The following is a 14,111-nucleotide window of genomic DNA, read 5'->3' as shown; positions in this document are numbered from 1 at the left end:
CGTAAATAACCAATCAGTTTAAAACCATTAACCTCAACAGAATTTGGATGATTGAAAGACACATATCTATATTTCAACACTTACAATAATATTAAAATGTGTGGTTCATTAAATACTGTTTAAGGTTAATAAGTTAAAGGACCTTGTTATCTTTAAGACCCATCATTCAAATTAACATTAATGACAAATGAAATTTGTGACTAACATCTAATTTAGGTCCAAATTTTGTGTCAAAATAACATTATTCTTGTTTTTCATTCGTTTACTATCATCTCAGAGTAGAAAATTAACAATTAATGTATCATACACAAATATATCACTAAGTAGCCCAAAAGAATGACTAGCGGGGATAGCTCAGTTGGGAGAGCGTCAGACTGAAGATCTGAAGGTCACGTGTTCGATCCACGTTCACCGCATTATAATATGCTTATATCTTTTATTTAGCAAATTTGAAAATCATTTTTATACGATTTATCAGCTATATTTGATAGGTAATATCATCGATTTATAACACAGCGGAGTGAGAGGCATATAAAATCGAAATTGGGTAAATTTTATGTTCTATGATTTGTCAAACGAAAACCAAGCTCTTAAACTTTCTCGCCTTCAAAGGTAAAGTTATGACCTTATTACTATCTTATCATAATGCTTAAGGGATTTGAATTCATACGATTTAAAGATACAAATTGCTTTTATATTGTGACAAAAGTGTTGAGTTCTATATCATTATATACATTCTAAAGAAAGGCATGTCCTGTAGGAATAGGTTAGATAATGGGAGTCGTATTATTTTTGGTCAACATTTTGAATTTTATCAATTTTGTAAGTTTCACTTTCACATCGGGATGACACACGGCCTTAAACACAATGAACGTGACCCACTCATATTGGAACAATTATAATGGTTTTGCTTTATTTCATAAATCTAACACAAATTAAATAAATAAAGCTATATGGTAAATGCAATACTAATATGAAAAAGTGTAAACAATTAGTTGAAGTCTAATGAATACTAAAATTCTTAGGAGCTCATTACAACATACTCAACGTAAATAACCAATCAGTTTAAAACCATTAACCTCAACAGAATTTGGATGATTGAAAGACACATATCTATATTTCAACACTTACAATAATATTAAAATGTGTGGTTCATTAAATACTGTTTAAGGTTAATAAGTTAAAGGACCTTGTTATCTTTAAGACCCATCATTCAAATTAACATTAATGACAAATGAAATTTGTGACTAACATCTAATTTAGGTCCAAATTTTGTGTCAAAATAACATTATTCTTGTTTTTCATTCGTTTACTATCATCTCAGAGTAGAAAATTAACAATTGATGTATCATACACAAAATATATCACTAAGTAGCCCAAAAGAATGACTAGCGGGGATAGCTCAGTTGGGAGAGCGTCAGACTGAAGATCTGAAGGTCACGTGTTCGATCCACGTTCACCGCATTATAATATGCTTATATCTTTTATTTAGCAAATTTGAAAATCATTTTTATACGATTTATCAGCTATATTTGATAGGTAATATCATCGATTTATAACACAGCGGAGTGAGAGGCATATAAAATCGAAATTGGGTAAATTTTATGTTCTATGATTTGTCAAACGAAAACCAAGCTCTTAAACTTTCTCGCCTTCAAAGGTAAAGTTATGACCTTATTACTATCTTATCATAATGCTTAAGGGATTTGAATTCATACGATTTAAAGATACAAATTGCTTTTATATTGTGACAAAAGTGTTGAGTTCTATATCATTATATACATTCTAAAGAAAGGCATGTCCTGTAGGAATAGGTTAGATAATGGGAGTCGTATTATTTTTGGTCAACATTTTGAATTTTATCAATTTTGTAAGTTTCACTTTCACATCGGGATGACACACGGCCTTAAACACAATGAACGTGACCCACTCATATTGGAACAATTATAATGGTTTTGCTTTATTTCATAAATCTAACACAAATTAAATAAATAAAGCTATATGGTAAATGCAATACTAATATGAAAAAGTGTAAACAATTAGTTGAAGTCTAATGAATACTAAAATTCTTAGGAGCTCATTACAACATACTCAACGTAAATAACCAATCAGTTTAAAACCATTAACCTCAACAGAATTTGGATGATTGAAAGACACATATCTATATTTCAACACTTACAATAATATTAAAATGTGTGGTTCATTAAATACTGTTTAAGGTTAATAAGTTAAAGGACCTTGTTATCTTTAAGACCCATCATTCAAATTAACATTAATGACAAATGAAATTTGTGACTAACATCTAATTTAGGTCCAAATTTTGTGTCAAAATAACATTATTCTTGTTTTTCATTCGTTTACTATCATCTCAGAGTAGAAAATTAACAATTAATGTATCATACACAAATTATATCACTAAGTAGCCCAAAAGAATGACTAGCGGGGATAGCTCAGTTGGGAGAGCGTCAGACTGAAGATTTGAAGGTCACGTGTTCGATCCACGTTCACTGCATTATAGTATGCTTATATCTTTTATTTAGCAAATTTGAAAATCATTTTTATACGATTTATCAGCTATATTTGATAGGTAATATCATCGATTTATAACACAGCGGAGTGAGAGGCATATAAAATCGAAATTGGGTAAATTTTATGTTCTATGATTTGTCAAACGAAAACCAAGCTCTTAAACTTTCTCGCCTTCAAAGGTAAAGTTATGACCTTATTACTATCTTATCATAATGCTTAAGGGATTTGAATTCATACGATTTAAAGATACAAATTGCTTTTATATTGTGACAAAAGTGTTGAGTTCTATATCATTATATACATTCTAAAGAAAGGCATGTCCTGTAGGAATAGGTTAGATAATGGGAGTCGTATTATTTTTGGTCAACATTTTGAATTTTATCATATTTGTAGGTTTCACTTTCACATCGGGATGACACACGGCCTTAAACACAATGAACGTGACCCACTCATATTGGAACAATTATAATGGTTTTGCTTTATTTCATAAATCTAACACAAATTAAATAAATAAAGCTATATGGTAAATGCAATACTAATATGAAAAAGTGTAAACAATTAGTTGAAGTCTAATGAATACTAAAATTCTTAGGAGCTCATTACAACATACTCAACGTAAATAACCAATCAGTTTAAAACCATTAACCTCAACAGAATTTGGATGATTGAAAGACACATATCTATATTTCAACACTTACAATAATATTAAAATGTGTGGTTCATTAAATACTGTTTAAGGTTAATAAGTTAAAGGACCTTGTTATCTTTAAGACCCATCATTCAAATTAACATTAATGACAAATGAAATTTGTGACTAACATCTAATTTGGGTCCAAATTTTGTGTCAAAATAACATTATTCTTGTTTTTCATTCGTTTACTATCATCTCAGAGTAGAAAATTAACAATTAATGTATCATACACAAAATATATCACTAAGTAGCCCAAAAGAATGACTAGCGGGGATAGCTCAGTTGGGAGAGCGTCAGACTGAAGATCTGAAGGTCACGTGTTCGATCCACGTTCACCGCATTATAGTATGCTTATATCTTTTATTTAGCAAATTTGAAAATCATTTTTATACGATTTATCAGCTATATTTGATAGGTAATATCATCGATTTATAACACAGCGGAGTGAGAGGCATATAAAATCGAAATTGGGTAAATTTTATGTTCTATGATTTGTCAAACGAAAACCAAGCTCTTAAACTTTCTCGCCTTCAAAGGTAAAGTTATGACCTTATTACTATCTTATCATAATGCTTAAGGGATTTGAATTCATACGATTTAAAGATACAAATTGCTTTTATATTGTGACAAAAGTGTTGAGTTCTATATCATTATATACATTCTAAAGAAAGGCATGTCCTGTAGGAATAGGTTAGATAATGGGAGTCGTATTATTTTTGGTCAACATTTTGAATTTTATCATATTTGTAGGTTTCACTTTCACATCGGGATGACACACGGCCTTAAACACAATGAACGTGACCCACTCATATTGGAACAATTATAATGGTTTTGCTTTATTTCATAAATCTAACACAAATTAAATAAATAAAGCTATATGGTAAATGCAATACTAATATGAAAAAGTGTAAACAATTAGTTGAAGTCTAATGAATACTAAAATTCTTAGGAGCTCATTACAACATACTCAACGTAAATAACCAATCAGTTTAAAACCATTAACCTCAACAGAATTTGGATGATTGAAAGACACATATCTATATTTCAACACTTACAATAATATTAAAATGTGTGGTTCATTAAATACTGTTTAAGGTTAATAAGTTAAAGGACCTTGTTATCTTTAAGACCCATCATTCAAATTAACATTAATGACAAATGAAATTTGTGACTAACATCTAATTTAGGTCCAAATTTTGTGTCAAAATAACATTATTCTTGTTTTTCATTCGTTTACTATCATCTCAGAGTAGAAAATTAACAATTAATGTATCATACACAAATTATATCACTAAGTAGCCCAAAAGAATGACTAGCGGGGATAGCTCAGTTGGGAGAGCGTCAGACTGAAGATCTGAAGGTCACGTGTTCGATCCACGTTCACCGCATTATAATATGCTTATATCTTTTATTTAGCAAATTTGAAAATCATTTTTATACGATTTATCAGCTATATTTGATAGGTAATATCATCGATTTATAACACAGCGGAGTGAGAGGCATATAAAATCGAAATTGGGTAAATTTTATGTTCTATGATTTGTCAAACGAAAACCAAGCTCTTAAACTTTCTCGCCTTCAAAGGTAAAGTTATGACCTTATTACTATCTTATCATAATGCTTAAGGGATTTGAATTCATACGATTTAAAGATACAAATTGCTTTTATATTGTGACAAAAGTGTTGAGTTCTATATCATTATATACATTCTAAAGAAAGGCATGTCCTGTAGGAATAGGTTAGATAATGGGAGTCGTATTATTTTTGGTCAACATTTTGAATTTTATCAATTTTGTAAGTTTCACTTTCACATCGGGATGACACACGGCCTTAAACACAATGAACGTGACCCACTCATATTGGAACAATTATAATGGTTTTGCTTTATTTCATAAATCTAACACAAATTAAATAAATAAAGCTATATGGTAAATGCAATACTAATATGAAAAAGTGTAAACAATTAGTTGAAGTCTAATGAATACTAAAATTCTTAGGAGCTCATTACAACATACTCAACGTAAATAACCAATCAGTTTAAAACCATTAACCTCAACAGAATTTGGATGATTGAAAGACACATATCTATATTTCAACACTTACAATAATATTAAAATGTGTGGTTCATTAAATACTGTTTAAGGTTAATAAGTTAAAGGACCTTGTTATCTTTAAGACCCATCATTCAAATTAACATTAATGACAAATGAAATTTGTGACTAACATCTAATTTAGGTCCAAATTTTGTGTCAAAATAACATTATTCTTGTTTTTCATTCGTTTACTATCATCTCAGAGTAGAAAATTAACAATTAATGTATCATACACAAAATATATCACTAAGTAGCCCAAAAGAATGACTAGCGGGGATAGCTCAGTTGGGAGAGCGTCAGACTGAAGATCTGAAGGTCACGTGTTCGATCCACGTTCACCGCATTATAGTATGCTTATATCTTTTATTTAGCAAATTTGAAAATCATTTTTATACGATTTATCAGCTATATTTGATAGGTAATATCATCGATTTATAACACAGCGGAGTGAGAGGCATATAAAATCGAAATTGGGTAAATTTTATGTTCTATGATTTGTCAAACGAAAACCAAGCTCTTAAACTTTCTCGCCTTCAAAGGTAAAGTTATGACCTTATTACTATCTTATCATAATGCTTAAGGGATTTGAATTCATACGATTTAAAGATACAAATTGCTTTTATATTGTGACAAAAGTGTTGAGTTCTATATCATTATATACATTCTAAAGAAAGGCATGTCCTGTAGGAATAGGTTAGATAATGGGAGTCGTATTATTTTTGGTCAACATTTTGAATTTTATCAATTTTGTAAGTTTCACTTTCACATCGGGATGACACACGGCCTTAAACACAATGAACGTGACCCACTCATATTGGAACAATTATAATGGTTTTGCTTTATTTCATAAATCTAACACAAATTAAATAAATAAAGCTATATGGTAAATGCAATACTAATATGAAAAAGTGTAAACAATTAGTTGAAGTCTAATGAATACTAAAATTCTTAGGAGCTCATTACAACATACTCAACGTAAATAACCAATCAGTTTAAAACCATTAACCTCAACAGAATTTGGATGATTGAAAGACACATATCTATATTTCAACACTTACAATAATATTAAAATGTGTGGTTCATTAAATACTGTTTAAGGTTAATAAGTTAAAGGACCTTGTTATCTTTAAGACCCATCATTCAAATTAACATTAATGACAAATGAAATTTGTGACTAACATCTAATTTAGGTCCAAATTTTGTGTCAAAATAACATTATTCTTGTTTTTCATTCGTTTACTATCATCTCAGAGTAGAAAATTAACAATTGATGTATCATACACAAAATATATCACTAAGTAGCCCAAAAGAATGACTAGCGGGGATAGCTCAGTTGGGAGAGCGTCAGACTGAAGATCTGAAGGTCACGTGTTCGATCCACGTTCACCGCATTATAATATGCTTATATCTTTTATTTAGCAAATTTGAAAATCATTTTTATACGATTTATCAGCTATATTTGATAGGTAATATCATCGATTTATAACACAGCGGAGTGAGAGGCATATAAAATCGAAATTGGGTAAATTTTATGTTCTATGATTTGTCAAACGAAAACCAAGCTCTTAAACTTTCTCGCCTTCAAAGGTAAAGTTATGACCTTATTACTATCTTATCATAATGCTTAAGGGATTTGAATTCATACGATTTAAAGATACAAATTGCTTTTATATTGTGACAAAAGTGTTGAGTTCTATATCATTATATACATTCTAAAGAAAGGCATGTCCTGTAGGAATAGGTTAGATAATGGGAGTCGTATTATTTTTGGTCAACATTTTGAATTTTATCATATTTGTAGGTTTCACTTTCACATCGGGATGACACACGGCCTTAAACACAATGAACGTGACCCACTCATATTGGAACAATTATAATGGTTTTGCTTTATTTCATAAATCTAACACAAATTAAATAAATAAAGCTATATGGTAAATGCAATACTAATATGAAAAAGTGTAAACAATTAGTTGAAGTCTAATGAATACTAAAATTCTTAGGAGCTCATTACAACATACTCAACGTAAATAACCAATCAGTTTAAAACCATTAACCTCAACAGAATTTGGATGATTGAAAGACACATATCTATATTTCAACACTTACAATAATATTAAAATGTGTGGTTCATTAAATACTGTTTAAGGTTAATAAGTTAAAGGACCTTGTTATCTTTAAGACCCATCATTCAAATTAACATTAATGACAAATGAAATTTGTGACTAACATCTAATTTAGGTCCAAATTTTGTGTCAAAATAACATTATTCTTGTTTTTCATTCGTTTACTATCATCTCAGAGTAGAAAATTAACAATTGATGTATCATACACAAAATATATCACTAAGTAGCCCAAAAGAATGACTAGCGGGGATAGCTCAGTTGGGAGAGCGTCAGACTGAAGATCTGAAGGTCACGTGTTCGATCCACGTTCACCGCATTATAATATGCTTATATCTTTTATTTAGCAAATTTGAAAATCATTTTTATACGATTTATCAGCTATATTTGATAGGTAATATCATCGATTTATAACACAGCGGAGTGAGAGGCATATAAAATCGAAATTGGGTAAATTTTATGTTCTATGATTTGTCAAACGAAAACCAAGCTCTTAAACTTTCTCGCCTTCAAAGGTAAAGTTATGACCTTATTACTATCTTATCATAATGCTTAAGGGATTTGAATTCATACGATTTAAAGATACAAATTGCTTTTATATTGTGACAAAAGTGTTGAGTTCTATATCATTATATACATTCTAAAGAAAGGCATGTCCTGTAGGAATAGGTTAGATAATGGGAGTCGTATTATTTTTGGTCAACATTTTGAATTTTATCATTTTGTAGTTTCACTTTCACATCGGGATGACACACGGCCTTAAACACAATGAACGTGACCCACTCATATTGGAACAATTATAATGGTTTTGCTTTATTTCATAAATCTAACACAAATTAAATAAATAAAGCTATATGGTAAATGCAATACTAATATGAAAAAGTGTAAACAATTAGTTGAAGTCTAATGAATACTAAAATTCTTAGGAGCTCATTACAACATACTCAACGTAAATAACCAATCAGTTTAAAACCATTAACCTCAACAGAATTTGGATGATTGAAAGACACATATCTATATTTCAACACTTACAATAATATTAAAATGTGTGGTTCATTAAATACTGTTTAAGGTTAATAAGTTAAAGGACCTTGTTATCTTTAAGACCCATCATTCAAATTAACATTAATGACAAATGAAATTTGTGACTAACATCTAATTTAGGTCCAAATTTTGTGTCAAAATAACATTATTCTTGTTTTTCATTCGTTTACTATCATCTCAGAGTAGAAAATTAACAATTAATGTATCATACACAAATATATCACTAAGTAGCCCAAAAGAATGACTAGCGGGGATAGCTCAGTTGGGAGAGCGTCAGACTGAAGATCTGAAGGTCACGTGTTCGATCCACGTTCACCGCATTATAGTATGCTTATATCTTTTATTTAGCAAATTTGAAAATCATTTTTATACGATTTATCAGCTATATTTGATAGGTAATATCATCGATTTATAACACAGCGGAGTGAGAGGCATATAAAATCGAAATTGGGTAAATTTTATGTTCTATGATTTGTCAAACGAAAACCAAGCTCTTAAACTTTCTCGCCTTCAAAGGTAAAGTTATGACCTTATTACTATCTTATCATAATGCTTAAGGGATTTGAATTCATACGATTTAAAGATACAAATTGCTTTTATATTGTGACAAAAGTGTTGAGTTCTATATCATTATATACATTCTAAAGAAAGGCATGTCCTGTAGGAATAGGTTAGATAATGGGAGTCGTATTATTTTTGGTCAACATTTTGAATTTTATCAATTTGTAAGTTTCACTTTCACATCGGGATGACACACGGCCTTAAACACAATGAACGTGACCCACTCATATTGGAACAATTATAATGGTTTTGCTTTATTTCATAAATCTAACACAAATTAAATAAATAAAGCTATATGGTAAATGCAATACTAATATGAAAAAGTGTAAACAATTAGTTGAAGTCTAATGAATACTAAAATTCTTAGGAGCTCATTACAACATACTCAACGTAAATAACCAATCAGTTTAAAACCATTAACCTCAACAGAATTTGGATGATTGAAAGACACATATCTATATTTCAACACTTACAATAATATTAAAATGTGTGGTTCATTAAATACTGTTTAAGGTTAATAAGTTAAAGGACCTTGTTATCTTTAAGACCCATCATTCAAATTAACATTAATGACAAATGAAATTTGTGACTAACATCTAATTTAGGTCCAAATTTTGTGTCAAAATAACATTATTCTTGTTTTTCATTCGTTTACTATCATCTCAGAGTAGAAAATTAACAATTGATGTATCATACACAAAATATATCACTAAGTAGCCCAAAAGAATGACTAGCGGGGATAGCTCAGTTGGGAGAGCGTCAGACTGAAGATCTGAAGGTCACGTGTTCGATCCACGTTCACCGCATTATAATATGCTTATATCTTTTATTTAGCAAATTTGAAAATCATTTTTATACGATTTATCAGCTATATTTGATAGGTAATATCATCGATTTATAACACAGCGGAGTGAGAGGCATATAAAATCGAAATTGGGTAAATTTTATGTTCTATGATTTGTCAAACGAAAACCAAGCTCTTAAACTTTCTCGCCTTCAAAGGTAAAGTTATGACCTTATTACTATCTTATCATAATGCTTAAGGGATTTGAATTCATACGATTTAAAGATACAAATTGCTTTTATATTGTGACAAAAGTGTTGAGTTCTATATCATTATATACATTCTAAAGAAAGGCATGTCCTGTAGGAATAGGTTAGATAATGGGAGTCGTATTATTTTTGGTCAACATTTTGAATTTTATCAATTTTGTAAGTTTCACTTTCACATCGGGATGACACACGGCCTTAAACACAATGAACGTGACCCACTCATATTGGAACAATTATAATGGTTTTGCTTTATTTCATAAATCTAACACAAATTAAATAAATAAAGCTATATGGTAAATGCAATACTAATATGAAAAAGTGTAAACAATTAGTTGAAGTCTAATGAATACTAAAATTCTTAGGAGCTCATTACAACATACTCAACGTAAATAACCAATCAGTTTAAAACCATTAACCTCAACAGAATTTGGATGATTGAAAGACACATATCTATATTTCAACACTTACAATAATATTAAAATGTGTGGTTCATTAAATACTGTTTAAGGTTAATAAGTTAAAGGACCTTGTTATCTTTAAGACCCATCATTCAAATTAACATTAATGACAAATGAAATTTGTGACTAACATCTAATTTAGGTCCAAATTTTGTGTCAAAATAACATTATTCTTGTTTTTCATTCGTTTACTATCATCTCAGAGTAGAAAATTAACAATTAATGTATCATACACAAAATATATCACTAAGTAGCCCAAAAGAATGACTAGCGGGGATAGCTCAGTTGGGAGAGCGTCAGACTGAAGATCTGAAGGTCACGTGTTCGATCCACGTTCACCGCATTATAATATGCTTATATCTTTTATTTAGCAAATTTGAAAATCATTTTTATACGATTTATCAGCTATATTTGATAGGTAATATCATCGATTTATAACACAGCGGAGTGAGAGGCATATAAAATCGAAATTGGGTAAATTTTATGTTCTATGATTTGTCAAACGAAAACCAAGCTCTTAAACTTTCTCGCCTTCAAAGGTAAAGTTATGACCTTATTACTATCTTATCATAATGCTTAAGGGATTTGAATTCATACGATTTAAAGATACAAATTGCTTTTATATTGTGACAAAAGTGTTGAGTTCTATATCATTATATACATTCTAAAGAAAGGCATGTCCTGTAGGAATAGGTTAGATAATGGGAGTCGTATTATTTTTGGTCAACATTTTGAATTTTATCATTTTGTAAGTTTCACTTTCACATCGGGATGACACACGGCCTTAAACACAATGAACGTGACCCACTCATATTGGAACAATTATAATGGTTTTGCTTTATTTCATAAATCTAACACAAATTAAATAAATAAAGCTATATGGTAAATGCAATACTAATATGAAAAAGTGTAAACAATTAGTTGAAGTCTAATGAATACTAAAATTCTTAGGAGCTCATTACAACATACTCAACGTAAATAACCAATCAGTTTAAAACCATTAACCTCAACAGAATTTGGATGATTGAAAGACACATATCTATATTTCAACACTTACAATAATATTAAAATGTGTGGTTCATTAAATACTGTTTAAGGTTAATAAGTTAAAGGACCTTGTTATCTTTAAGACCCATCATTCAAATTAACATTAATGACAAATGAAATTTGTGACTAACATCTAATTTAGGTCCAAATTTTGTGTCAAAATAACATTATTCTTGTTTTTCATTCGTTTACTATCATCTCAGAGTAGAAAATTAACAATTAATGTATCATACACAAAATATATCACTAAGTAGCCCAAAAGAATGACTAGCGGGGATAGCTCAGTTGGGAGAGCGTCAGACTGAAGATCTGAAGGTCACGTGTTCGATCCACGTTCACCGCATTATATATGCTTATATCTTTTATTTAGCAAATTTGAAAATCATTTTTATACGATTTATCAGCTATATTTGATAGGTAATATCATCGATTTATAACACAGCGGAGTGAGAGGCATATAAAATCGAAATTGGGTAAATTTTATGTTCTATGATTTGTCAAACGAAAACCAAGCTCTTAAACTTTCTCGCCTTCAAAGGTAAAGTTATGACCTTATTACTATCTTATCATAATGCTTAAGGGATTTGAATTCATACGATTTAAAGATACAAATTGCTTTTATATTGTGACAAAAGTGTTGAGTTCTATATCATTATATACATTCTAAAGAAAGGCATGTCCTGTAGGAATAGGTTAGATAATGGGAGTCGTATTATTTTTGGTCAACATTTTGAATTTTATCAATTTTGTAAGTTTCACTTTCACATCGGGATGACACACGGCCTTAAACACAATGAACGTGACCCACTCATATTGGAACAATTATAATGGTTTTGCTTTATTTCATAAATCTAACACAAATTAAATAAATAAAGCTATATGGTAAATGCAATACTAATATGAAAAAGTGTAAACAATTAGTTGAAGTCTAATGAATACTAAAATTCTTAGGAGCTCATTACAACATACTCAACGTAAATAACCAATCAGTTTAAAACCATTAACCTCAACAGAATTTGGATGATTGAAAGACACATATCTATATTTCAACACTTACAATAATATTAAAATGTGTGGTTCATTAAATACTGTTTAAGGTTAATAAGTTAAAGGACCTTGTTATCTTTAAGACCCATCATTCAAATTAACATTAATGACAAATGAAATTTGTGACTAACATCTAATTTAGGTCCAAATTTTGTGTCAAAATAACATTATTCTTGTTTTTCATTCGTTTACTATCATCTCAGAGTAGAAAATTAACAATTAATGTATCATACACAAATTATATCACTAAGTAGCCCAAAAGAATGACTAGCGGGGATAGCTCAGTTGGGAGAGCGTCAGACTGAAGATCTGAAGGTCACGTGTTCGATCCACGTTCACCGCATTATAATATGCTTATATCTTTTATTTAGCAAATTTGAAAATCATTTTTATACGATTTATCAGCTATATTTGATAGGTAATATCATCGATTTATAACACAGCGGAGTGAGAGGCATATAAAATCGAAATTGGGTAAATTTTATGTTCTATGATTTGTCAAACGAAAACCAAGCTCTTAAACTTTCTCGCCTTCAAAGGTAAAGTTATGACCTTATTACTATCTTATCATAATGCTTAAGGGATTTGAATTCATACGATTTAAAGATACAAATTGCTTTTATATTGTGACAAAAGTGTTGAGTTCTATATCATTATATACATTCTAAAGAAAGGCATGTCCTGTAGGAATAGGTTAGATAATGGGAGTCGTATTATTTTTGGTCAACATTTTGAATTTTATCATATTTGTAGGTTTCACTTTCACATCGGGATGACACACGGCCTTAAACACAATGAACGTGACCCACTCATATTGGAACAATTATAATGGTTTTGCTTTATTTCATAAATCTAACACAAATTAAATAAATAAAGCTATATGGTAAATGCAATACTAATATGAAAAAGTGTAAACAATTAGTTGAAGTCTAATGAATACTAAAATTCTTAGGAGCTCATTACAACATACTCAACGTAAATAACCAATCAGTTTAAAACCATTAACCTCAACAGAATTTGGATGATTGAAAGACACATATCTATATTTCAACACTTACAATAATATTAAAATGTGTGGTTCATTAAATACTGTTTAAGGTTAATAAGTTAAAGGACCTTGTTATCTTTAAGACCCATCATTCAAATTAACATTAATGACAAATGAAATTTGTGACTAACATCTAATTTAGGTCCAAATTTTGTGTCAAAATAACATTATTCTTGTTTTTCATTCGTTTACTATCATCTCAGAGTAGAAAATTAACAATTAATGTATCATACACAAATTATATCACTAAGTAGCCCAAAAGAATGACTAGCGGGGATAGCTCAGTTGGGAGAGCGTCAGACTGAAGATCTGAAGGTCACGTGTTCGATCCACGTTCACCGCATTATAATATGCTTATATCTTTTATTTAGCAAATTTGAAAATCATTTTTATACGATTTATCAGCTATATTTGATAGGT

General features: G+C 29.8%; 14 non-coding genes across 14 annotated transcripts; all 14 read left to right on the top strand.

Annotated features, from left to right (window-relative positions):
• The first annotated feature begins 343 nt into the window (after positions 1-343).
• Positions 344-416, top strand: TRNAF-GAA (transfer RNA phenylalanine (anticodon GAA)). The gene has a single exon. It is a non-coding gene; the product is annotated as a tRNA-Phe (tRNA).
• Positions 417-1,391: 975 nt separating this feature from the next.
• TRNAF-GAA (transfer RNA phenylalanine (anticodon GAA)) lies at positions 1,392-1,464 on the top strand. The gene has a single exon. It is a non-coding gene; the product is annotated as a tRNA-Phe (tRNA).
• Positions 1,465-2,439: 975 nt separating this feature from the next.
• On the top strand, positions 2,440-2,512 carry TRNAF-GAA (transfer RNA phenylalanine (anticodon GAA)). Its single transcript has one exon. It is a non-coding gene; the product is annotated as a tRNA-Phe (tRNA).
• A 975-nt stretch (positions 2,513-3,487) lies between these two features.
• Positions 3,488-3,560, top strand: TRNAF-GAA (transfer RNA phenylalanine (anticodon GAA)). Its single transcript has one exon. It is a non-coding gene; the product is annotated as a tRNA-Phe (tRNA).
• A 975-nt stretch (positions 3,561-4,535) lies between these two features.
• Positions 4,536-4,608, top strand: TRNAF-GAA (transfer RNA phenylalanine (anticodon GAA)). The gene has a single exon. It is a non-coding gene; the product is annotated as a tRNA-Phe (tRNA).
• Positions 4,609-5,583: 975 nt separating this feature from the next.
• Positions 5,584-5,656, top strand: TRNAF-GAA (transfer RNA phenylalanine (anticodon GAA)). The gene has a single exon. It is a non-coding gene; the product is annotated as a tRNA-Phe (tRNA).
• Positions 5,657-6,631: 975 nt separating this feature from the next.
• TRNAF-GAA (transfer RNA phenylalanine (anticodon GAA)) lies at positions 6,632-6,704 on the top strand. Its single transcript has one exon. It is a non-coding gene; the product is annotated as a tRNA-Phe (tRNA).
• A 975-nt stretch (positions 6,705-7,679) lies between these two features.
• TRNAF-GAA (transfer RNA phenylalanine (anticodon GAA)) lies at positions 7,680-7,752 on the top strand. The gene has a single exon. It is a non-coding gene; the product is annotated as a tRNA-Phe (tRNA).
• Positions 7,753-8,724: 972 nt separating this feature from the next.
• On the top strand, positions 8,725-8,797 carry TRNAF-GAA (transfer RNA phenylalanine (anticodon GAA)). Its single transcript has one exon. It is a non-coding gene; the product is annotated as a tRNA-Phe (tRNA).
• A 974-nt stretch (positions 8,798-9,771) lies between these two features.
• TRNAF-GAA (transfer RNA phenylalanine (anticodon GAA)) lies at positions 9,772-9,844 on the top strand. The gene has a single exon. It is a non-coding gene; the product is annotated as a tRNA-Phe (tRNA).
• Positions 9,845-10,819: 975 nt separating this feature from the next.
• On the top strand, positions 10,820-10,892 carry TRNAF-GAA (transfer RNA phenylalanine (anticodon GAA)). The gene has a single exon. It is a non-coding gene; the product is annotated as a tRNA-Phe (tRNA).
• Positions 10,893-11,866: 974 nt separating this feature from the next.
• TRNAF-GAA (transfer RNA phenylalanine (anticodon GAA)) lies at positions 11,867-11,939 on the top strand. The gene has a single exon. It is a non-coding gene; the product is annotated as a tRNA-Phe (tRNA).
• A 974-nt stretch (positions 11,940-12,913) lies between these two features.
• On the top strand, positions 12,914-12,986 carry TRNAF-GAA (transfer RNA phenylalanine (anticodon GAA)). The gene has a single exon. It is a non-coding gene; the product is annotated as a tRNA-Phe (tRNA).
• A 975-nt stretch (positions 12,987-13,961) lies between these two features.
• Positions 13,962-14,034, top strand: TRNAF-GAA (transfer RNA phenylalanine (anticodon GAA)). Its single transcript has one exon. It is a non-coding gene; the product is annotated as a tRNA-Phe (tRNA).
• Positions 14,035-14,111: the final 77 nt, after the last annotated feature.

The sequence above is a fragment of the Lathyrus oleraceus genome, unplaced genomic scaffold (genome assembly GCF_024323335.1).
Source record: "Lathyrus oleraceus cultivar Zhongwan6 unplaced genomic scaffold, CAAS_Psat_ZW6_1.0 chrUn0049, whole genome shotgun sequence".
NCBI classification, from domain to species: Eukaryota; Viridiplantae; Streptophyta; class Magnoliopsida; order Fabales; family Fabaceae; genus Lathyrus; species Lathyrus oleraceus.
The sequence above is the reverse complement of the archived record's forward strand: the minus strand, read 5'-3'. Positions and strand labels throughout refer to the sequence as shown.